We start from the raw sequence: 24,093 nt of genomic DNA, 5'->3' as shown, positions 1-24,093 counted from the left end.
CCCAGGTGCGGAGGAACGGCCGACTCTGTTACAGTGAACACTGGTAACAACTGAACCCAGGTGCGGAGGAACGGCCGACTCTGTCACAGTGAACACTGGATACAGCTGAACCCAGGTGCGGAGGAATGGCCGACTCTGTCACAGTGAACACTGGTAACAGCTGAACCCAGGTGTGAAGTAACGACAGCCTCTGTCATAGTGAGCACTGGTAACAGCTGAACCCAGGTGTGAAGGAACGACAGCCTCTGTCATAGTGAGCACTGGTAACAGCTGAACCCAGGTGTGAAGGAATGACAGCCTCTGACACAGTGAACACTGGTAACAGCTGAACCCAGGTGTGAAGGAACGACAGCATCTGTCATAGTGAGCACTGGTAACAGCTGAACCCAGGTGTGAAGGAACGACAGCCTCTGTCATAGTGAGCACTGGTAACAGCTGAACCCAGGTGTGAAGGAACGACAGCCTCTGTCATAGTGAGCACTGGTAACAGCTGAACCCAGGTGTGAAGGAACGACAGCCTCTGTCACAGTGAACACTGGTAACAACTGAACCCAGGTGCAGAGGAACAGCTGACTCTGTCACAGTGAACACTGTTAACAGCTGAACCCAGGTGCGGAGGAACGGCCGACTCTGTCACAGTGAACACTGGATACAGCTGAACCCAGGTGCGGAGGAATGGCCGACTCTGTCACAGTGAACACTGGTAACAGCTGAACCCAGGTGTGAAGGAACGACAGCCTTTGTCACAGTGAACACTGGTAACAGCTGAACCCAGGTGCGGAGGAACGGCCGACTCTGTCACACTGAACACTGGTAAGAACTGAACCCAGGTGTGAAGGAACGACAGCATCTGTCATAGTGAGCACTGGTAACAGCTGAACCCAGGTGTGAAGGAACGACAGCCTCTGTCATAGTGAGCACTGGTAACAGCTGAACCCAGGTGTGAAGGAATGACAGCCTCTGTCATAGTGAGCACTGGTAACAGCTGAACCCAGGTGCAGAGGAACAGCTGACTCTGTCACAGTGAGTGCTGACATTGGCTGAACCCAGGTGCAGAGGATTGGCAGACTCCCATGTAGAGAAGGGAACAAGAAGTTAGACATAGAACACCAACAGAGCATTGATGGCACAACCGAGCAACACCACGAGACAAATCATTCTCAATACAAGGTCCCGCAATGTACACTAATCCAGTCTGAATTAAATAATAAGAGAAACTCGTGCCAGTCACAGTTAACTTGATAAGATGAAACAGAATACCCAAGGACTTAACAGCTCTTTTTAAGACAACAATTAGTAAATACAAATGTTCGAGACACCCAGAAGTCCACTGCTCTATGACACAGCGCAGAGGCCTGGAGGACTCGTAACAAGCTGGACAGCACTGCACCATCGGTAGAGTCTCTGCTTCACACTGTCTGTGTGGAGTTTGCACTTTCTCCCTGTCCTGCACGTTCTCTGGTTTCCTCCCACGTCACAGATAGGGAGTTGACAGGTAAATGGCTCTTAGCATGTGAGAGTGACCAGTGGAATCTGGGGGTGGTGAGGTGGGGTGAAGCTGGTTTACTACGGGCAGAATGGCAAGGGGTAGGGCTAGAAATAGTGTAAATGGAACTTGATGGTCAGCATGAAGTTAGTGGGCTGAAGGGCCTGATTTCCCACCCTGACTCTGAATGCATCCTTGATGGCAGAAGGTAGTGCATGGAAATAGTCTTTTTAACTCAGAATGTCTGAGCCAACTAATTTAAACTGCATGCATATGATCTATATCACTCCTCCCTGCCTACTTTATTTGTCTGAATGTCACAAACATTGCTATCATACCTGTTTTCACTCTTCGTGCAAAAGATCCTGTCATGTAAATCAATTTAAACATTCCCCTCTCACCTTAAACCTAGGTCCAGTAGTATTTGACTTTTCCATCTTGGGAAAAATCAATACACTCCATCTGTGATAACCAGTGCTTCAGAGAAAACAGTTCAGGCTTGTCCAACCTCTCCTTAATGCTGATTCTCTCCAATACAGGCAAGCTGACATCAACCCTTTCCTACCCTGCCCTACCATTTGCATTGGACTCCCTGTCACTGTGAATCCAGCCATGACTTCTCTGCAAGAGTAGACTTGAGCCGTATTGACCAAGGATGAAACCTGTGTAGTGTTAAAGGGATAACCCAAATTCCATTTCTTTTCAGGCAGCCTGTTCACATCGTAATATGGGGAAGGAAACAATATCTGAGGCTGTATGAATAAAATGGATCAGTTACCTGAGGCAGAGCAAGGTCAATAAGGCTGTTTAATAAAAAGGGAAGTTCAGGGTAATGCCATGATGCAAGGGTGGATGAGGTGTCGAGGTAAATTACTGGAATGTTATGTAGAATAACCGACATAATTCAACTTCCATAGTCAATAAAAATCAAATTAAAAACAGGAAATATTGTAAATACAGTATGTATGAAGAGGGAAACAGTTAATCTTTCAGGTGTGGGAACCTTTCAGAAGTGGTAGAGGAAAACAAGTTAGTTTAGGTGGCAGAGAAGATCAGGAGGGGGTGTGGGGATGCATAGTACAAAGGGAATACCTCTGACAAGGTGAGGCTGGGTAATCTACGATGGTGATGAAAAGACAGTGAAGATAAATTAAAGTCCGTGTAATATGTTGTTAAGTCTGACCCTCAAATCCGTGTGAAGGATCTCCACCTGAAACATCAATGGTCAATTCCTCCCTATAGATGCCGTCTGACCTGCTGAAACACATAGTATGTTGCTCCGCGTTCCAGCATCCCGCAGATTTTTGTGTCTCTAAATCAATCAATAAGCTGGCATCATCATTATGAACCAAGCGGCTGTATTTCAAGGACCCCAAAGCTGAATAATGGAATATTCTGCAATGACTTTCAAAACAGAGATAATAATCTTTTAGTGCAGTGGAAATCCATTTCAACCAGATCTTTTCCTCACCTTCAAATTGCTTTCAATGAAGATCTATTTATTTTCTATTTGAAAACAGTGGCTCTTTTCTGCTGAAAGCTACTGTTGTGATATTGCTACAGTATATTCTTTCCCATGTCAAGGTATTGTTTCCTTATCATCTTAGTTTAATCGTACGCTGCATGTCGAAAGCAAATAGACAGCAGCAGAGATCCTGTGCTGTGGAATACATTCCTAATGTACCGTAGATTGTACTAGCAAAGGTAACTGTGTTATCAAAATAGCACAGAACAATATTCATCTGCACTTTCTAAAGGAGAATACATGTGAAAAAGGTAAATTAAAAACTGGATAATTGTATTAGAAAACCATTGAAATTAAATCTGCAAAGGAATAACATTAGTGTGTAAGAATGTGGTCCAGATGTGTGGGTCTCTCCCTCTTGCTCTCTCCATCCACTCCTTTCCTTGTATAACAGATTTTATAATGACAATATTGTGTCTTGTGTCTGTTGTTTGTACATAGTTTGGTCTGATGCAAGATCACCTTGGCTTCTGCCACCCCATGACACAGTTGAAATTTCCAGTGCAAAGATAGATATCACCATACAGCATATATGTCAAACTCAAGGCCCGCGGGCCAAATCCGGCCCGCGGTGGAATTATCTTTGGCCCACGAGATAATATCCAATTACTATTAAAGCTGGCCCCAGTAATCGAAGTGCCTATGGCGTATGATATGGCTAATGCTGAGTTTATTCAGGTACCAGGTTTTCAGGGTTTTTAGTGTTTATTCGGTTTCCCTGGTTTATTTCCTGAATATCATTAATGAATAAATTCTTTTTCTATTAGCGCTGGCCCGCCGGTATATTGCATGCACCACTAATACTACAAATCCCACAATGCACTGCCAGTGCATTGCTCGCGCTTGCCTGACTCTCTCATCAGCATCCTTATGGCGCTAGTCACGTGTGGTCAACTTTCAGCTACCCCTCACCCCAAAAATGGCTGAATGAAAGGTGGACTTTGAAAACAGGGGTTTTCAAGGCAGGTGGGAGGCAGAGTATATGTTTGCAGATATAAAGGGCAAACCTGTTTGTCTTGTGTGCGGAGACAGTGTGGCTGTAATTGAAGAATATAACGTAAGGCAACACTATGAAACGAAACACCACGACAAATACAAGCATCTGGACAAGAAACAGAAGCCTGCGATGTGCGGTCAAAAGAGTGGGTTGGTGGGCAGGATCCGGGAGGAGATGCGGGAGGAAAACGGCGCAGGTGAGCTGACAGCTTATCACTGCATCATACACCAGGAATCGTTGTGTGGCAAAGCCTTGAAAATGGAACATATAATGAGCACCATAACACGAGCAGTTAACTTCATAAGAGCCAAAGGTTTAAATCACCGCGAGTTCAAGTCGTTTCTGGAGGAGTTGGGTTCAGAATATAATGATTTGCCCTATCACACAGAAGTGCGATGGTTAAGCCAAGGAAAAGATTTTTCAAGTTGCGTGATGAGATCTGTCAGTTCATGGAAAGCAAAGGGAAAGACACAACAGAGCTCTGGGATAAAAAGTTGCTTTGTGAAATGGCATTTCTGTGTGACATCACGAGCCATCTCAATGCACTCAACCTGCAGCTTCAGGGGCGGGGTCGTGTGATCACAGACATGTACGCTGCAGTGAGGGCTTTTAAAACCAAGCTGCGCCTGTGGGAGACGCAGATGCAGCAAGAAAACTTGAGCCATTTTCCGTGTTGCCAAACTATGAAAGAGCAGGTTTCTACCGCAGTGTTCCCACGTGCAAAGTTTGCTGAAAAACTTAGCATACTTGGTGCCGACTTCACACAGCGATTTGCCGACCTTGAAGCCCAAAATGCAGGTTTGAACTGCTCAGTAATCCATTTGCAGCTGATGTGGAAAGCGCACCAACCAACATACAAATGGAGCTGATTGAACTCCAATGTAGTGACACACTCAAGGCAAAGTATGACTTGGTGGGCGCTGCACAGTTTCTACGTTTCATTCCCGACACAATGCCCCAGCTGCGTCCCCAAGCTGCTCAAATGCTCTCTATGTTTGGCAGCACATATCTGTGTGAACAACTGTTCTCTTTGATGAAGATAAACAAAACATCACACAGGAGTCGTCTTTCTGATGAACACCTTCACTCAATTCTGAGGATTTCCTCAGCTCAGAGCCTGACTCCAAACATTGATGAACTTGCATCCAAGATGAGATGCCAAGTATCTGGCTTAGTCTAGTGTGAATCACAGAGTGTTGGCCTGTGGAAAAATGTTTTCATTAGAAATTACTCTGGAAAAGCTGCAGATAAAGCCATAAGAGATAAATGCAACTGATTTTTTATTTATTTAATGTTCAGTGTTGTTTTTGTAGGCAATAACCTAAGCTTTGTTAGTTCCAGGTTAGTATGTGTAATAAATTCATTTCAATAAGTTTTGCAATAAACGCTGAACCAGTCCGGCCCTCGACTTGTACTGATTTTTAAATTTTGGCCCACTGTGTATTTGAGTTTGGCACCCCTGCGTTAGGTCTACATTTGTGTTTGCTAATGCTTGATTTCGAACGCTTTATTAATGGAAAAGGTATGGTTCCCAAAACAATCTTAGCCAAAATAGCATTGTTTCTTTCTCATTGTCTACTTTCTTATAATCTACATCTGTAAGTTAACACCAATCATAATAAGAATGCTTGCTAGGCAATCTGCTTCATAAAAAACGAAATTCATAAAGTGAAACAATTTTAGATATAGCAGAGACTGAGACACATGAGAGCAGGTTGAAAAAATGAAGACAACGAAAGCTGTGGGAGCACGCGTGTGCACAACTGATCCGGCCCGCATGAAGTTGCATTTTTCTCAATCCGGCCCATGACCTAAAATGAGTTTGACACCCCTGCCATACAGAGAAAAAAAGCAATTATTTGTCAGCTAAGATGTCAGGCTGTTAAGCAAATTAAATAATGTTATATTCCATTCTTCCCATGAAGTCTGTACTGAATCTGTAGAGTAATGTCCTCAGGTCCATTCCTCATTTGCCCCTCATGCTTTAGCTAATTACTCTTTCTCAGAGATTGCCAATTTCCTTGTTTCTACCAGATGCACAGGCAGAGAATATCAGAACAACAACATACACTGTGCAAAGGTTTTTTTTCTCCTGCATAGATCCTTTCTTTATCCTTTATTCATCACTTTAAAATTGTGTAATTCAGTTTTTTTATTATGTATTGTAACGTATTACGACCACAAAATGACAGATTTCATGACATAAACCTGATCCTGATTCTGATACATTTAATGTTCTCATCTGGAGGGCAACTATGCTTTGAACTCTCTTTACTCTGCTACATTACTCACCTTTTCCTGCACAAAGATCAATTTTGGTAATAATACTGACTAACTTCCTATCTAAAGAGGAGAATATTTATGTTTGTAATTCAGTTCACGTGGAAGTTCTGGAGTTAAGCTGTTACTTATTGCAACTCTGAGAGTCCAGCACTATCTGAAGTGGCACTTTGTTGTTAAATACCACTCTCATCTTGCAGATTATAGGAGTACTTGGAGTCATACAGCACTGTAAATGCAAGAGGTTCAGCAGATGCTGGAGGATCTTGGCAGCTCAGGCAGCATCCATGTATTTGAACTGCCGACATTTGGAGTTCATTTCCTGGCAGGGATGCTGCCTAACCTACACAGTTCCTCCAGCATTTTGTGTGCTGAAGTATGCCTTGGCCAAAGGCTCGGATTTCAATTGTATTTGGTGCTGTTTAAAAGGAAACCCTACAATCCAATAAAGGGAAACTCTGCATCTGATAAATCAGGCAAGTTCTATATCTGATGGAGAGTCATAACCTGAAACATTGATCATCCCTTTGCCTCCACAGATGCTGACTGATCTGTTGAGTTCTTCCAGCAGTTCGGTCTTTTTGCTCCTTTTTACAGCAATTGTCTCCAGGCAAGTTCTACATTTCACTCTCACCTAGTTCTTGCCAAAGCAATAGGTGCAAAGGGTTGAAATATCTAGTCTATAATTTCTACTTATTAAGTGAAAATCAATGATCGTTCCTAAGGGAGAATGTATAATGAGTTATATTAACAGGTTGTAATGAATTTTGAACCTGCTGCATGAAATGCAACAGAAACTTACTTGGGAAAGAAATCATACATCACAAAGCAGCAATTTCAATATGCAGAGTCATTATGAAGTGATAAATGTAGGTTAATGGGGTTTACTCATCCAAACTATGGTACATTAACTATTTAGAACAATTCCACTATCATTCTGAACCTTTCAAGAGGGGAAATACTTAAGAGTATACAAGAGTAGATAAATATGCACAGTGGATTTGACTATATAGTCCGAATTTCTTGATTAATTTTCTGTTTCTGGGGAATGAGGACCTCAAATTTCATGCAATTTTATCATGAGACCTTCCCTTCAAGTATATCAGTAATAAATCTTGGGTCTCAAAAGCAGAAGGAATCTGCAGGTGCTGGAAACCCACATCTTGTGTGTGTTGCCTAGGCATCAAAAGTGTAACTTCTGCAATGAGATTTCCTCCTAACTTTTCTGTTCAGTTTCCTCCAACATTCATGCAAACCCACACCAAGTTCAGTCGCCATGCAACGTGGTAGGAAGATACAACTGTAAAGACCAACAAGACAACACTTTCAACATTAACCCACCTGCTGGAAAAGTGATGTGTTTGCATGTGCTACTTTAACTTCAGTGGAAAGTAAATGTAGATAGTGTGTGAGAAACATATCAGTTCTGAACCCATTTCTTGTTATCAGCAATGGAAAGAATGGATCATCTGAAGAGATACCACAGATTCAATGGGCCATTGGGTATTTTTTGAATGCTGAATCATTAAAAGCACAAAAGAAAAGCAATATTTGGATGAAACCAATCAGCAAGTAGTGAGCCTGTTGATTCAGCAACTCAGTTATTGATCAAGGTCAGTCTGTTGTTTATCAAACAGTTACATAGAAAACCTACAGCACAATACAGGCCCTTTGGCCCACAAAGTTGTGCCGAACATGTCCCTACCTCAGAAATTACCAGGCTTACCTATAGCCCTCTATTTTTCTAAGCTCCATGTACCTATCTAAAAGCCTCTTAAAAGACCCCATTGTATCCGCCTCCACCACCGTCTCCGGCAGCCCATTCCACGCACTCACCACTCTCTGAGTAAAAAACTTAACCTCTGACATCTCCTCTGCATCTACCCCCCAGCACCTTAAACCTGTATCCTCACTAATGGGATTTCGGACGCTGCCATCCAGCTTGATGGGCTAGCTTTGTTTTGTTCAGACAGAGATGCAGCTGTCTCCAGTAAGGCTTGCGATGGCTGTGTCTGTGTTTACATCAACACGGAATGGTGTAAGAACTCTGACAACAACACACACAAAATGCTAGTGGAACTCAACAGGCCAGGCAGCGTCTATAGGGAGAAGCGTTGTCGATGTTTTGGGCCGAGACCCTTCGTCAGGACACTGTAAGAACTCTGTGCTGGTTTCCAGACACTGCTCATTGTTAATGGAGTTTGTGGCAGTTCAATGCAGACCATTTTATTTGCCACAGGAATTCATTATATTCGGTGTCTACATTCCCCCCAGTGCTAATGCTAAGGAGGCGCTCTGTGAACTGTACGGGGCTATTAGCGAACTGCAGAACGCACACACTGATGGACTGTTTATTGTCACCGGTGATTTTAACCACGTGAACCTTAAGTCAGTGCTCCCCAAGTTCCATCAGTATGTGGACTTTGCAACAAGGGGAAAGAACGCATTGGACCTGGTTTACACAAATATCCCCGACGTGTACCGGGCAGAGCCCTGCCCCCACCTCGGATACTCAGACCACATCGCTGTTATGCTAATCCCAGCAGACAGACCGCTCGTCAGGCGCTCCAGACCAGTTCAGAAGTAGGTGAAAACCTGGCCAGCAGGAGCCATCTCTGCTCTTCAAGACTGTTTTGAGCACATTGACTGCACATGTTCAGGGAGGCTGCAACCGATGGCGACTCTACCAACTTAGAGGAGTACACAGCATCAGTGACCAGCTACATCAGCAAGTGCATTGGTGATGTTACTCTGTCCAAGACCATCACTATACGTACCAACCAGAAGCCATGGATGACCACGGACGTGCGTGCGCTGCTGAGGACCCAAGACTCCACCTTCAGATCAGGCGACAAGGCAGCCCTAACAACAGCAAGGGACTGTCCCCGGGTCATCAGAGGGGCAAAGCATGCACACGTCCAATGAATCCACGGCCACTTCCAGGACAGCGGCGACACGCGGCCCATGTGGAAGGGAATCCAGGACCTCACCAATTATAAGACAACATCACCCAACTGTGCAGGTGATGTCTCCCTCCCAAATGCGCTGAATAACTTCTACACCCGGTTTGAGGTGGAAAATGACGTGGCGGCGAGGAAGTCCACCTCCTCCTACAAATGACCAGGTGCTATGTCTCACCGTGACTGATGTGAGAAGAACCCTGTTCAGGGTCAAGCCACGGAAGGCTGCTGGACCAGACAACATCCCTGGTAGAGTGCTCAGAGGATGTGCAGACCAGCTAGCAGATGTTCTCACTGACATCTTCAACATCTCCCTGAGCAGCGCCACCATTCCAATGTGCTTCAAGGCCACCACCATCGTCCCTGTGCCGAAGAAGTATTCACTGTCCTGCCTAAGTGACTACCGTCCCATTGCACCTACATCCATCATCATGAAGTGTTTTGAGAGGCTCGTCAAGAGGCATATCAAGACACTGCTGCCCCCCTCACTGGACCCCCTGCAGTTTGCGTACTGTCCCAACCGCTCAACAGATGACGCCATTGCCACCACCCTCCACCTGGCCCTAACCCACCCGGACAAAAAAGACACATACATTCGGATGCTGTTCATAGACTTTAGTTCAGCATTCAACACAATCATCCCTCAGAAACTGATCGGAAAGCTGAGCCTATTGGGCCTGAACACCTCCCTCTCCAACTGGATCCTAGACTTCCTGACTGGGAGACCTCAGTCAGTCTGGGTTGGGAGCAGTTTCTCCAAAACCATCACATTGAGCACGGGTCCCCCCAGGGCTCTGTGCTCAGTCCACTGCTGTTCACTCTGCTGACCCATGACTGTGCTGCAACACACAGCTTGAACCACATCATCAAGTTTGCCAATGACATGACCGTGGTGCATCTCATCAGCAAGAATGACGAGTCAGCTTACAGAGAGGAGGTGCAGCGGCTAATGGACTGGTGCAGAGCCAACAACCTGTCTCTTAATGTAAACAAAACAAAAGAGATGGTTGTTGACTTCAGGACAGCACGGAGTAAATACTCCCCGCTGAATATTGATGGCTCCTCGGTAGAGATTGTTAAGAGCACCAAATTTCTTGGTGTTCACCTGACGGAGAATCTCACCTGGTCCCTCAACACCAGCTCCATAGCAAAGAAAGACCAACAGCATCTCTACTTTTTGTGAAGGCTGAGGAAAGTCCATCTCCCACCCCCCATCCTCATCATATTCTACAGGGGTTGTATTGAGAGCATCCTAAGCAGCTGCATCACTGCCTGGTTCGGAAATTGCACCATCTCAGATCGCAAGACCCTGCAGCAGATAGTGAGGTCAGCTGAGAAGATCATCAGGGTCTCTCTTCCCGCCATCACAGACATTTACACTACACGCTGCATCCACAAAGGAAACAGCATTATGAAGGACCCCATGCACCCCTCATACAATCTCTTCTCCCTCCTGCCATCTGGGAAAAGGCTCCAAAGCATTTGGGCTCTCATGACCAGACTATATAACAGTTTCTTCCCCCAAGCTATCAGACTCCTCAATACCCGAAGCCTGGACTGACACCTTGCCCTACTGTCCTGTTTATTATTTATTGTAATGCCTGCACTGTTTTTGTGCAGTGTAGGTCTGTAGTCTAGTGTAGCTTTCTCTGTGTTTTTTTTATTATGTAGTTCAATCTAGTTTTTTGTACTGTGTCATGTAAACCATGGTCCTGAAAAACATTGTCTCATTTTTACTATGCACCGTACCAGCAGTTATGGTCGAAATGACTTGACTTGACTTGGCATCCATTTCGGCTCTGGGAAAAAGCCTCTGACTATCCACACGATCAATGCCTCTCATCATTTTGTACACCTCTATCAGTTCACCTCTCATCCTCCTTCGCTCCAAGGAGAAAAGGCCGAGTTCACTCAACCTATTCTCATAAGGCATGCTCCCCAATCGAGGCAACATTCTTGTAAATCTCCTCTACACCCTTTCTATGGTTTCCACATCCTTCCTGTAGTGAGGTGACCAGAACTGAGCACAGTACTCCAAGTGGGGACTGACCAGGGTCCTATATAATTGCAACATTACCTCTCAACTCCTAAATTTAATTCCATGATTGATGAAGGCCAATACACCATGTGCCTTCTTAACCACAGAGTCAACCTGCACAGCTGCTTTGAGCGTCCTATGGACTCGAAACCCAAGATCCCTCTGATCATCCACACTGCCAAGAGTCTTACCATTAATGCTATATTCTGCCATCATATTTGACCTACCAAAATGAACCACTTCACACTTATTTGGGTTGAACTCCATCTGCCATTTCTCAGCCCGGTTTTGCATCCCACTGTAACCTCTGACAGCCCTCCACACTATCCACAATACCTCCAACCTTTGTATCATCAGAAAACTTACTAACTCATCCCTCCACTTCCTCATTCAGGTCATTTATAAAAATCACGAACAGTAAGGGTCCCAGAACAGATCCCTAAGGCACTCCACTGGTGACCGACCTCCATGCAGAATATGACCTGTTTACAACGACTCTTTGTCTTCCGTGGGAAAGCCAGTTCTGGATCCACAAAGCAATGCCCCCCTTGGATCCCATGCTTCCTTACTTTCTCAATAGGCCTTGCATGGGGTACTTTATCAAATGCCTTGCTGAAATCCATATACACTACATCTACTGCTCTTCCTTCATCAATGGGTTTAGTCACATCCTCAAAAAATTCAATCAGGCTCATAAGGCAGGACCTGCCCTTGACAAAGCCATGCTGACTATTCCTAATCATATTATACCTCTCCAAATGTTCATAAATCCTGCCTCTCAGGATCTTCTCCATAAACTTACAAACCACTAAAGTAAGACTCATTGGTCTATAATTTCCTGGGCTATCTCTACTCCCTTTCTTGAATAAGGGAACAACATCTGCACCCTCCAGTCCTCTGGAACCTCCCCTGTCCCCATTGATGATCCAAAGATCATTGCCAGAGGCTCAGCAATCTCCTCCCTCACCTCCCACAGTAGCCTGAGGTACATTTCATCCAGTCCTGGCGACTTATCCAACTTGATGCTTTCCAAAAGCTCCAGCATATCCTTTTTATTAAAATCTACATGCTCAAGCTTTTCAGTCTGCTGCAAGTCATCACAACAATCACTAAAATCCTTTTCCATAGTGAATACTGAAGTAAAGTATTCATTAACTACCTCTGCTATTTCCTCTGGTTCCATACACACTTCCCTACTGTCACACTTGATAGGTCCTATTCTCTCACATCTTATCTTCTCGGTCTTCACATACTTGTAGAATGCGTTGGGGTTTTCCTTAATTCTGCCAGCCAAGGCCTTCTCATGGCTCCTTCTGGCTCTCCTAATTTCTTTCTTAAGCTCTTTCCTAGTAGCCTTATAATCTTCTAGATCTTTAACATTACCTAGCTCTCTGTACCTTTTGTAAGATTTTCTTTTCTTCTTGACTAGATATATTGCAGCCTTTGTACACCACGGGTCCTGTACCCTACCATAACTTCCCCGTCTCATTGGAACATACTTAAACAGACCTATACATACCTAATCATTTCTTCCGTATTTTTCCCTGAGAACATCTGTTTCCAATTTAAGCTTCCAATTTCCTGCCTGATAGCCTCATAATTCCCTTACTCCAATTAAACACTATTCTAACTTGTCTGTTCCTATCTCTCTCCAATGTTATTTTAAAGGAGATAGAATTATCTCCAAGATGCTCTCCCACTGAGAGATCTGACATCAGGCCAGGTTCATTTCCCAATACCAGATCAAGTACAACCTCATAAACACAAAGTACACTGCAGTTGCTGGGGTCAAAACAACACGTACAACAAGCTGGAGGAACTCAGCAGATCGGGCAGCATCCATGGAAACAAGCAGTCAACGTTTTGGGCTGAGACCCTTGGTTAGGACTAAAGAGGGAGGGGCAGGGGCCCTATTAAGAAGGTGAGGGAAGGGTGGGAAGTGTGGTAGGTGCCAGGTGAAAAACCAGTAAGAGGAAAGATCAAGGGGTGTGGGAAGGGGAAGCAGGGAGGGGATAGGCAGGAGAGGTGAAGAAGGAATGTAAGGGGAAAGCACTATGGGTAGCAGAAGAAGGCAGAATCATGAGAGAGGTGATAGGCAGCTGGAGGAGGAGACAGAGGGAAACTGGGATGGCGGAAGGGAGTGGTTACCGGAAGTTGGAGAATACAATGTTCATGCCAAGGGGCTGGAGACTACCCAGACGGTATATGAGGTGTTGCTCCTCCAACCTGAGTTTGGCTTCATCATGGCAGTAGAGGAGGCCGTGTATGGACATATCCGAATGGGAATGTGAAGCCGAGTTGAAGTGTATGGCAACTAGGAGATCCTGTCTGTTGTGGCGGACGGAGCGGAGGTGCTTGACGAAGTGGTCCCCCAATCTGTGTTGGGTCTCACTGATGTAGAGGAGGCCGCACCAGGAGCACCGGATGCAATAGATTACCCCACAAGTGAAGTGTTGCCTCACCTGGAAGGATTGTTTGGAGCCCTGAATAGTGGTAAGAGAGGAGGTGTAGGGACAGGTGTAGCACTTACACTAGCAGGGATAAGTACCAGGTGGGAGATTTTTGGGGAGGGACTTGTGGACCAGGGAGTTGCAGAGGGAATGATTCCTGCAGAAAGCAAAGAGGGGTAGAGAGGGAAAGATGTGCTTAGTGGTGGGGTCCTGATGGAGGTGACAGAAATTGCGGAGGATAATGTGCTGGATCTGGAGACTGGTGGGGTGGTAGGTGAGGACAAGGGGTACACGGTCCCTGTTGTGGTGACGGGAGGATAGGGTGAGGGCCGAAGTGTGGGAAATGGAGGAGATGCAGGTGAGGGCATCACTGATGACGGCAGAAGGAAAACCACGATCCTTAAAGAAAGAGGACATTTGAGATGTCCTGGAATGGAAAGCCTCAAGTACAGCTTCTCTTCTTGTAGGCTTATCTACGTACTGTGTCAAGAAACCTTCCTGAACACACCTAACAAACTCCACCCCATCTAAACCCCTTGCGCCAGGGAGATGCTAATCGATATTTTGGAAATTAAAATCTCCCATCACGATTTTAGTATTACACCTTTCTCTATCTGCTCCTTGATATCCCTGTTTCAACTCAATATTTTGTTATCTCTGAAACAGTTAGTAATTATAAAATATCAATTGGACTCAAAAGCAAGAGGGCTAATCAGTTCCAATTTCAATTTGTATTATTTTTTGAGTATTTTGCTAAACACTTTAAGTCACTTAACACCTACTGCATTTGAAATGCCTGTAAGGGTAATTTTCAAACATGGTGAGAAATAGTTTAAATTTTTTGGATAGTTTTTTATTAATGTTGGAATATCACAAATCACATTGCTAAAATAACTGCAAGTATCTATATTCTGAAGAACTATTTGAACTGCAGGAGCTGGAACCTGAGAACATTTTCAGATCTTGTGATCATTTCAGGATTGCTTAAAATCCAAATCATTTAGTAAATTCACCAATACTGAATTAAATCTATATCCATGACTTGTGACTATGAGTGAATTAATGATTATCACCTCATTAATGATTTTTGTTTTGGATAACGAGATGATGTGTGAGCAGTTATTGGGCCACTGAAATTGGGTAATGATCCTATGCAATATGATTAACTCTTTCCTCTCTGTTTGTCAGGCTTCCCATCGTACAGACAAGGTCAGCTAAATTAGTTAATGACAACTGATTCCAGAGTTTAGACTTGTGATCCTTGTTAGATAATTGGTCAATTATCCTTGCTTGTCATGTTAATTAAAGATTTAATTTGTAGGAAAAATAACTAATTGGTGTGATTAATAAACAATACATTTTATGACCCGAGAATCTAATTTCTTTTGTGAGAAAAGCTTGGCCAAGTTAACACTCTGAACCAGTTCTGAGGAATTGGCTTATGAAACGTGTTTCATTTCAGCCATACATAAGCAGATAATGTTTTTCATCACAAAGACACGGGTGCTGGAGTTTATTAATAGTGTAGTTTCTGTTCGAGCTGCCAAGCAACAAAAATCCATTAGTGATTTCCTTATTTAAAATGCAGGGAATTATGACTGGTGTTTTTTACATGTTTGACAGAATAATTTGTTTGAAATGGTTTTACAGCCTTTATCAATCCCAGAGACTCAATTTTTAATTCAACCAGCATATTACCATTTATTTCAAAATTTACACCGCTTTTCTAATTAAAATCTTATTACAGGAATAAAAATGTAGCAACTTTTGTTGTAAAAACAGAAGTTACAAAAATCTTATTTGCTACCCTCTTCCGGTTTTCTTTCGGCTAGAACTGAAACCCTTCCACTCCCTTTCACTGCAGTTAAGGACTTTACATCACTCCAGCATGTGTGACCAGGAAAACCTTTGGAACTCAATGCTATCAAGGTGTCTGAGCCTGGAACCTGCCACCATGTTCTAGCTCGTACCTGACCTTTCCAAACTGGCCTGGCACTTACATCAATCAAACCTTGCTCTTGTTTTAGGTGGACAGTGTCCAATAGTCCCCAGCTCAGACTTCCCCAGCACATGCCGATAGTCCCCAGCACATTCCGACTCCATCTTGATGATGAATTGACCTTGCTCCAGCCACTCCTCCTCAACCTCAGTCCAACCCACACGCCTTGTTCGCTCACCTCTTCTTTGTTTGTGGTGATCACTTACCATTACTTTGTTTTAGAGAGAACTTGTTATTAATAAAGTATTTAGTTGTAGTTCTTGCTTTGGGAACCACCAGTAAGTTACTGCTCATTTCAGTCGTGCCATCTTAAATCAGAAGTTTAGGGCTTTACATTGATCATCACCCCAGCATGTGTGACCAACAAAACCTTTGGAACTCAATGCTCTCAAGGCCTCTGGGCTGAACACTAAAATCAGTTCCCATAGCATCATCAGAGTGTTTTGCTATGATCTTCAAACTACTGAATCTTCTGTGAATACTGTACTATTGACCTGAGTTTCCCTGCTCCAGGTCCCTGCTTGAGTGAAGCAGCCCTGAAAGTGATACAAAGCAAACATTTTGAAGTTCTCATTTGGCAACTGTGATATTGTTGGAGAGTTGGAGAGTCTGATGCTCTCCTGACTGACTGCTCGGTCTGATGGAAGTAAAGTTAGAGCATAGATTATACAACCAAAGCAGCCAAGAAAAACAGTCCATACCATCAATGAAAGAAACATCCTCTTATTAGTTAAACCATTAATTACACCATAGATGTTTAGACAGCTTGTACAATACAACCAATTGGCCATTGTGGCTGTGTTGGAAACCAGATGCCGGGCCGGAAGGAACTAGTTAGATGTTCTCTTATGGCACTTGTTATTGAGTTCAAGTGCTTAGTATGTTTATTAGGTCCAGCTGGATGAGACATTTTACTGAGGAACACAGAATATTTATACCTCTACTTGGACTTAACAGAATGTGCTCTCTGCCAAACAGTGCTGCATTTAATCTGGGAGACCGTAAACTGAGATTGAGGGTTTGAAGCACAACCAGGTGGTGGTTGCAAGATGTACGATAGTGGATCAGAAACTGTGATGTACACTTCTCAATTGCCTTTCCATTTAACTCAATAGAACCAATAATCAAGCAGAATGTGAATGGGTGGACCAGATGCTACTGACCGTTTTATGTCACAGCCAGAATTGATTTTCATCCCCTTGAGTGTCCAATGTGACAAAAAGTGTCTCTTTCACCAGAAATGATATCCCTCATCTGCTGTAGCAGAGCTACTGATATGAAATATAGCTATACTACATACAGATCAGACCAGAGTCGGAGATGTTTTCTTGAGGCTCCATCAGTGCCATATGTTGCTGCAGCCCTGTGAAACTCAGGAGAGCAATCTGTTGCCTCTGATGTGAAAAGGAATCAACAGTGGATGGAATATTGTAAAGGAGACTGAGATAGCTGTGGGGAAGAGAGTAAGTTTTGCATTCTCATGACAGATTCATTGCACAGAAAAGTAATTTAATTTACACATTTTAGAAAACATTTCTCTGGCAATTGCTCAAAGCACTATTTAAGACACCATAGTAATATCAATGAAAGTGACATAAGAAGGGAGAGCTTCAATCTGCGAGATTACAGTGTTGTCAGTTTTCACTGCAGATTGTGTCACTGAAACTGGTGTTGGTTTCATCTCAGTCCTCTGATTTGATGGGATGCAAATTCTTGCAGTTCTCACAGCAGGTGTACCTCTGGAGCTAGCCCATCATGGAGCTCCATCATGGAATGTACCTTTATACCAGTTATCCTGATATTCCTCATCATAAATCCTCTTATTATGTCGTGTGACAGAACTTCCAGCTCAGTGTCTCTTAAAAGTGATTTGATATAAAATGACATGTCAGGGAGTCAATACAGTTTTAACATATGGGTATGAACTTCAATCATTTGAAGCCCATCTCAACTTTGAATAATGGAAAATGAGTGATATTAATTTTTATTATAAAACAAAAATATAGACAGCATCTTTGGAGAGAGAAACAGATGAACTGAATGACTTCTCTCTCTAGTTTTGTTTTCATTGAAGTTAATAAGTGTGAAGAAGAGTCAGCTTTTATTCTGCAATCTTTTTCCTTCAATGCAGTCAAAAGTTACGCATAATGATCCACTCTAGAATGTACAACTCTGTCATGTTTTAATCTATTTCATTTGGCAGGGGGTCCTGTTTCTTTCTTGAAAAACATTAACAAATTAGTTGTGTCTTATGACACACTATACATATTAAGGATCAAGGATCAGCTTCATTCACCATGCACATTTTCCAGCATTTAGGAATTTACTGTGGTGTGCTGGTACAACATGCAACAAAAAAGGCAATGTTCAACAATTAGACAGGTATATAAATATAAAGTTGGTGGCTAAAGTACAGATATGGAATAAAATGTGCATAAGTACATAAATGCCAGCCTGTATTTACAATGTAAACTGAATTGTAAAGTATGTTTAATGCATGTACAATGCAGTGCAGTGACAGGGGTAACAGATACAGAGGAAGTTGGGAGAGGCAGATGAGAATGGTTGATCACATTAACTGTCTGGGGGAAGAAACTTTTGTTTTTTGTTCTAATAGCCTTAAAGCGGATTCCAGGTGGGAGTTTTTGGAAGCTAGAAACGGAGCTGCATTGTATGACATTTTCTTGTGCGCTCTGCTGTCTGGATTCATGTGGATGTGTGTTTGGTTCTAATGCATACGGACGCTGTACAAAGACTCTGCGTCACTTGAGCATGTCTGAATACCACTTTCAATCCTTTATGAAGAGCATTTATTAAAACTGATTCTGTTTTAACTTATCTGGTCTTCTTTGGTCTTCCCAACTCAGCTGGCAACCCCAAATGACTGCTACACACTCAGCCTTCTACAACCTCAGTTTCAGTTACCGATGTATGCCTGTCTAGTCAGCAGTATAGGGTGGCATAGCGCTAGTTACTACAGTTGTTGCCTCAAAATTCTACTGACCTCTGTCTGTGTAGAGTTTGCGCGACCATCCAGTGACACTGTAGGATTCCCCTGGATGTTCCATTTTTCTCCCACCTCCAAAGAGTTCCTTACTGATCAGTTAGCTGCCCTGGATTAATTGCCCCGGGATGTGGGTGAGTGGTGGGGTGAAGGGGGAGTCAGAATGAGAGCAGAATAAAATGGGATCAGTGTAAATGGGGTCTTGATGGTCGGTTTGGGCTCCATGTGCTGAAGGGCTGGTTTCCATCCTCTGACTGTGATTCTCACCCCACTTTGAAGCTTCCCTGTTCCCTCTGTTCATTGATTCGACCCAATCTTCAACCACACAACTTGAGGCAAAGTCTTCACTTCCAGCAGCCCCGTGGACCAAACCTGCAACCAGACTCATCTGATTTTCTTTTATGTCCCCTTAGAAAACACAAAGGAGTACAAGAGGCTGATTCAGTCCTCTGAATTTACCTGTCATCAGCAATACAATGACAGTGATCACTGAGTAATGTACCTGCAGTGGGGTCCTCAGATGGATGCTATCTTCCAATTTTCATGCCGATGACCACCCAGCACAGTGATGGCAGAGGAGAACTGCAGAACGAAAGGGTAAAGTGATAATGACCCCAAAAATGAAAAAATGAAGGGTATGTTTCTAGTAAGATCCAGTGCAAATGTTTCAAGAATTCATAGTTCCATTGTGCTGGAGCGATTGTGCAGCCAGACAGTCAGCGCTGCTCATAGTTTATGCATTTTGCTCCAATAATTATTTCTGCAGAGGCTATATAAATTTAATGGTGACTTCTCTGATAATATTTCTTGTGTAGCTTTACAGTACTATTGTATCAGGGTTGACTAATTTTTTTTATTGTTTCACTGTTGTGAGTCCATTTTATACTCTGCCCTCATTCAATTGAAGAAATCATTGCACCACAATCAAACTTACAACTGAGTTTTGTGAAAGAAATTGAAACCACTCAGTGCAAAAATAGGGACACAGAGCACCTGGATAGATCTGATACAGTGGATAGACACCATCCTTATCATCTGTTCATTTATTTGTGGTAATATTATCTTTGTGTGTGAGTTACATGAATATTGTTTTGTTTGGTTGATATACATTTCTACGCGCAATGACAATAAACTTGAGCTTGAACATTATAGGAACTGCTCGATCTCCATTACCATTTGAGCATCAGGTTTATGCCAGCATGGAGTCAGTGGATAAGCCCGCTAAATAAAGGAAATATTGGAAAATATGTTTTAAGAATGATTCCAAGTCCAGACAGAATGTGTGCAAAGATGATTTGCTATGGTAGTAACAGAAGCAACCATGAGAAGGTGAGGGTATACTTTGTAGGGCATTGGAAATTTAATGGAGTTTCGAGCAGATTAAAAACAAAGAAATAAACTTTTTCCAGTGACAAGAGGATGAGGAACTATGTAATTTAAGATGACTTGCAAAGGAATAAAAGAGGACATGAAGTTTTTTTTAATATAATCTTGGTTTGAGCTGTGGAAAAAATATAATAAGGGAGTAGCTCATTCATTACAAACACTGGGGGACAAATAACCCCCTTCTCTACTGTGTGATTTAAAGATCTTATGTCCTAATAATGGAATGCTGTGCAATGAGTTTTAAACTCCTTCAGTGTACTGGAAATCCAATTGAACCAGATCTTCTTCCGGTTCACAGTGAAGGTTTTCATATTTTCTATTTGGCAACCATTACTCTTTTATGTTGAGAGCTACAGTTATGTTGTTGCTCTCTTATGTCCAATCCCACGTCCTGTTATTGTTTCCTTATCACTTCAGTTTATAGACAATAGACAATAGGTGCAGAAGTAGACCATTCAGCCCCTCGAGTCTGCACCGCCATTCTGAGATCATGGCTGATCATTCACTATCAATACCCAGTCCCTGCCTTGTCCCCATATCCTTTGATTCCCCTATCCATCAGATATCTATCCAGCTCCTTCTTGAAAGCATCCAGAGAATTGGCCTCCACTGTTTTCCGAGGCAGTGCATTCCACACCTCCACAACTCTTTGGGAGAAGAAGCTCTTCCTCAACTCTGTTTTAAATAACTGACCTCTTATTCTCAATCCATGCCCTCTGGTACTGGACTCTCCCAACATCTGGAACATATTTCCTGCCTCAATCCTATCAAATCCTTTAATTATCTTAAACGTTTCAATCAGATCCCCTCTCAATCTCCTCAATTCCAGCGTGTACAAGCCCAATCTCTCCAATCTCTCTGCGTAAGACAGCCCTGACATCCCAGGAATCAACCTAGTGAATCTATGCTGCGCTTCCTCAATTGCCAGAATGTCCTTCCTTAAACCTGGAGACGAAAACTGTACACAATATTCCAGGTGTGGTCTCACCAGGGCCCTGTACAAATGCAAAAGAACATCCTTGCTCTTGTAATCACACCCTGGACATTGAAAGTAGGTGCAGGGTGCTGAGACACAGGGCAGTAATATGTATTGTACTGAGGGATGTAGAGTGTTGTAACTGTGTTACTGTATTGTTCACAGCACTGAGCAATATCCATCTATATTTCAAAAGGAGAATGCATGAAGCTCGATCGAAGGCAGGAATTAATAACTGGAAAATCACTTTATAATCTCATTTTTGCAAAGAAGTTTGTTGAAACACAAGCTGTGAAGGAATAAAGCCAATGTGTAATAATGTGATCCGGGGCTTGCTCTCTCGCTTTCTCGTTCCAACCAATTTTATGTTGGCACAACAATATTACAAATCACTTACACAGTGACCTGTCTTGACCAAATATGGAAGGCTGAATTCCACATACTGCAGTGACACCATTTAGAAAAGAAAAATCTATAAAGACATTAACCTCCAAGACGACCACAGCGTTGTCCTGGGTTGGAGGTTTGCCTTAATGACCCGTATATGGGCTAGAGTCAGGGCCTTATAATTTGGTCTTATTGGTGGGGTCACCACTGCCAAGCAGGTCAAAGGGTGAGGTTCACTGGTCCTCCAGGTTCAGGGGTTCAACTCAGTGCTAACAACCCTGACTGGTAAAACAAAACTGTTATGAAAACAGCAATGAAGAATCCTTCTACATCTGAGTGTGACAGTATTCCTGAGTCTCCACCCAGAATTTGCATGACTGACAGTAGCGAAAACCAACAGGAAGCTACTGACACGATGAAGGAAGCCCTGAACACCGCCAGAGATGGAGGACCTTCAATGCTGCCCTAAACACTAGTGACGTAACAGGCAGTAAGTAAGTAAGTAAAGGCATGAACCTTTTAGCCACAATCTCCTTTAAACTTCACTGCTTTTACCTCAATGATAAGTCCTTTAGTATTTGATATTTCTCTGTGTTTGATATTTCTCTACCTAGCCATCCTTTGGTGGTGGCTCGGTAGTGTAGTAGTCAGTGTAACGCTATTACAGTGCTAGAAAAATGGGTTCAATTCCCACGGCTTTCTGTAAGGAGTTTGCACAGTATATTCTCCCTGTGACCCCGCCGGTTTCCAGTGGGTGCTCTGGTTAATTGGCCACATGGGTGTAATTGGATGGCATGGGCTCTTTGGGCCTGTAATTGTGCTTTACCTTTAAATAAAATAAAGAGAGGTCATAGTGGTTAAGGGATAAATGAATCATTAATTAACTAATTTGCACTGATCTGGTATTATTGTTGTCAGTGCTGATGAGCAACTGGATCATCTGGAATGCCTGCTTTCAGGGGTTGGAGTGCCATTGTAGTGTAGCAGTTTGCACCATGCTATAACAGCTCGGTATCGCAGTTTGGAGTTCAATTCTGGCGCTGGTTGTATTTTCCTCCCGTGACCATGTGGGTTTCCTCCAGGTGCTCCTGTTTCCTCTCACCTTCCAAAGATGTACTCGATAGTAGGTTAATTGGTCATTGAAAATGGCCTGTGATTAGGCTCGGGTTAGATAGGTGGGTTGCTGGGAGGAGCAGCTTGTTGGGCTGGAAGGGCCTGTTTTGTTCTTTATTTCCAAATAAATAAAAATAAACAAAAGAGTTAATCATAATCACAGGAATGCATGGGTTCTCTCCACAACCTTGTGGGCAAAGAACTGATTTTCAAAACAGGCAGAGATTATTCCAGGATCAGCTGCCGTCCCTGCTGCAACCGCAGGAGAAGGCACCATGACAATGGAAAGCCTTAAAGGTACAGTCATCACCATGACAATGGAAAGCCTTAAAGGTACAGTCATCACCATGACAATGGAAAGCCTTAAAGGTACAGTCATCACCATGACAATGGAAAGCCTTAAAGGTACAGTCATCACCATGACAATGGAAAGCCTTAAAGGTACAGTCATCCCGATGTTCATGGAGTGTGATGCATATCAGCCAATAAGTGTCGATGATTTTAACCCAAGGCTATTAATTCAGCGTTCTGGTGTTCAGAAACTGGTTTAATATCACTGGCATCTGTCATGAGATTTGTTGTTTTGTAGCAGCAGTACATTGCAATGCATATTAATAAAAAATAAGAGAAATATATATGAAAATTTAATTAAATTAATAGTGCAAAAGGAGAACAAAAAAGAAAAAGAAATAGTGAGGTAATGTCTGGACATGGGTTCAATGTCTATTAAAAAAATTTATGGTAAAGGGGAAGAAGCTGTTTCTGAAACATTGAGCATGAGTCTTCAGGCTTCCCAATGGCAGCAAAGAGATGAGGACTCCTGGTAGATGGGGGTCCTTAATGATGGATGCTGCCTTTTTATTCTGTACTTGCTGCAGGGGAGGCCAGTGCCCAAGATGGAGCTGCTTGAGCTTGCAACTTCCTGCATCTTTTTCTGATCCTATGCAGTCGCCCCCTCCAGACTAGATGGTGATGCGGCCAGTTAGAAAGCTCTCCACAGTGCAACTGCAGAAATTGGTGAGAGTCTTTGGTGACATACAGCCTCCTCAAACACCTAATGAATTATAGCTGCTGTGGTGCCTTCTTTGTAACTGCATCAATATGCTGGGCCCAGAATAGATCCTTAGAGATGGTGACACCCAGGTACTTGAAACTGCTCACCGTTTTTACTGCTGATCCTTCGATAAGGACTGGTGTGTGCTCCTTCAACTTCTCTTCCGAAGTTCCCTCTTCCTAAAGTCAATCGCTTGATGTTACTAACATTGAGCATAAGGTTGTTGTTATGATATCGCTCAACCAGCTGATCTACCTCACTCCTGTATGCCTCCTTATCACCATCTGAAATTCTGCCAACAATAATTGTGTCATCTGCAAATTTACGATGGAATTTGAGCAGTGCCTTGTCACATAGTTGTGGGTGTAGAGAGAATAGGGCAGTTGGCTAAGCAAGCATCCTTGAGGTGTGTCAGAGTTGACTGTCAGTGAGGAGAAT

The 24,093-nt window shown here is 43.1% G+C and overlaps 1 long non-coding RNA gene across 1 annotated transcript in view; it reads right to left on the bottom strand.

Annotated features, from left to right (window-relative positions):
* LOC132405290 (uncharacterized) overlaps positions 1–24,093 on the bottom strand; it is a 38,370-nt gene that overhangs the window by 4,650 nt on the left and 9,627 nt on the right. The window contains exon 2 of the long non-coding RNA XR_009515799.1: positions 19,242–19,321. This is a non-coding gene — a long non-coding RNA (uncharacterized LOC132405290). The remainder of the gene's footprint in view (positions 1–19,241; positions 19,322–24,093) is intronic.

This window comes from Hypanus sabinus, chromosome 2 (genome assembly GCF_030144855.1).
Source record: "Hypanus sabinus isolate sHypSab1 chromosome 2, sHypSab1.hap1, whole genome shotgun sequence".
Classification (NCBI taxonomy): domain Eukaryota; kingdom Metazoa; phylum Chordata; class Chondrichthyes; order Myliobatiformes; family Dasyatidae; genus Hypanus; species Hypanus sabinus.
Note: the sequence above shows the minus strand (reverse complement) of the source record. Positions and strands in the feature narration are given on the sequence as shown.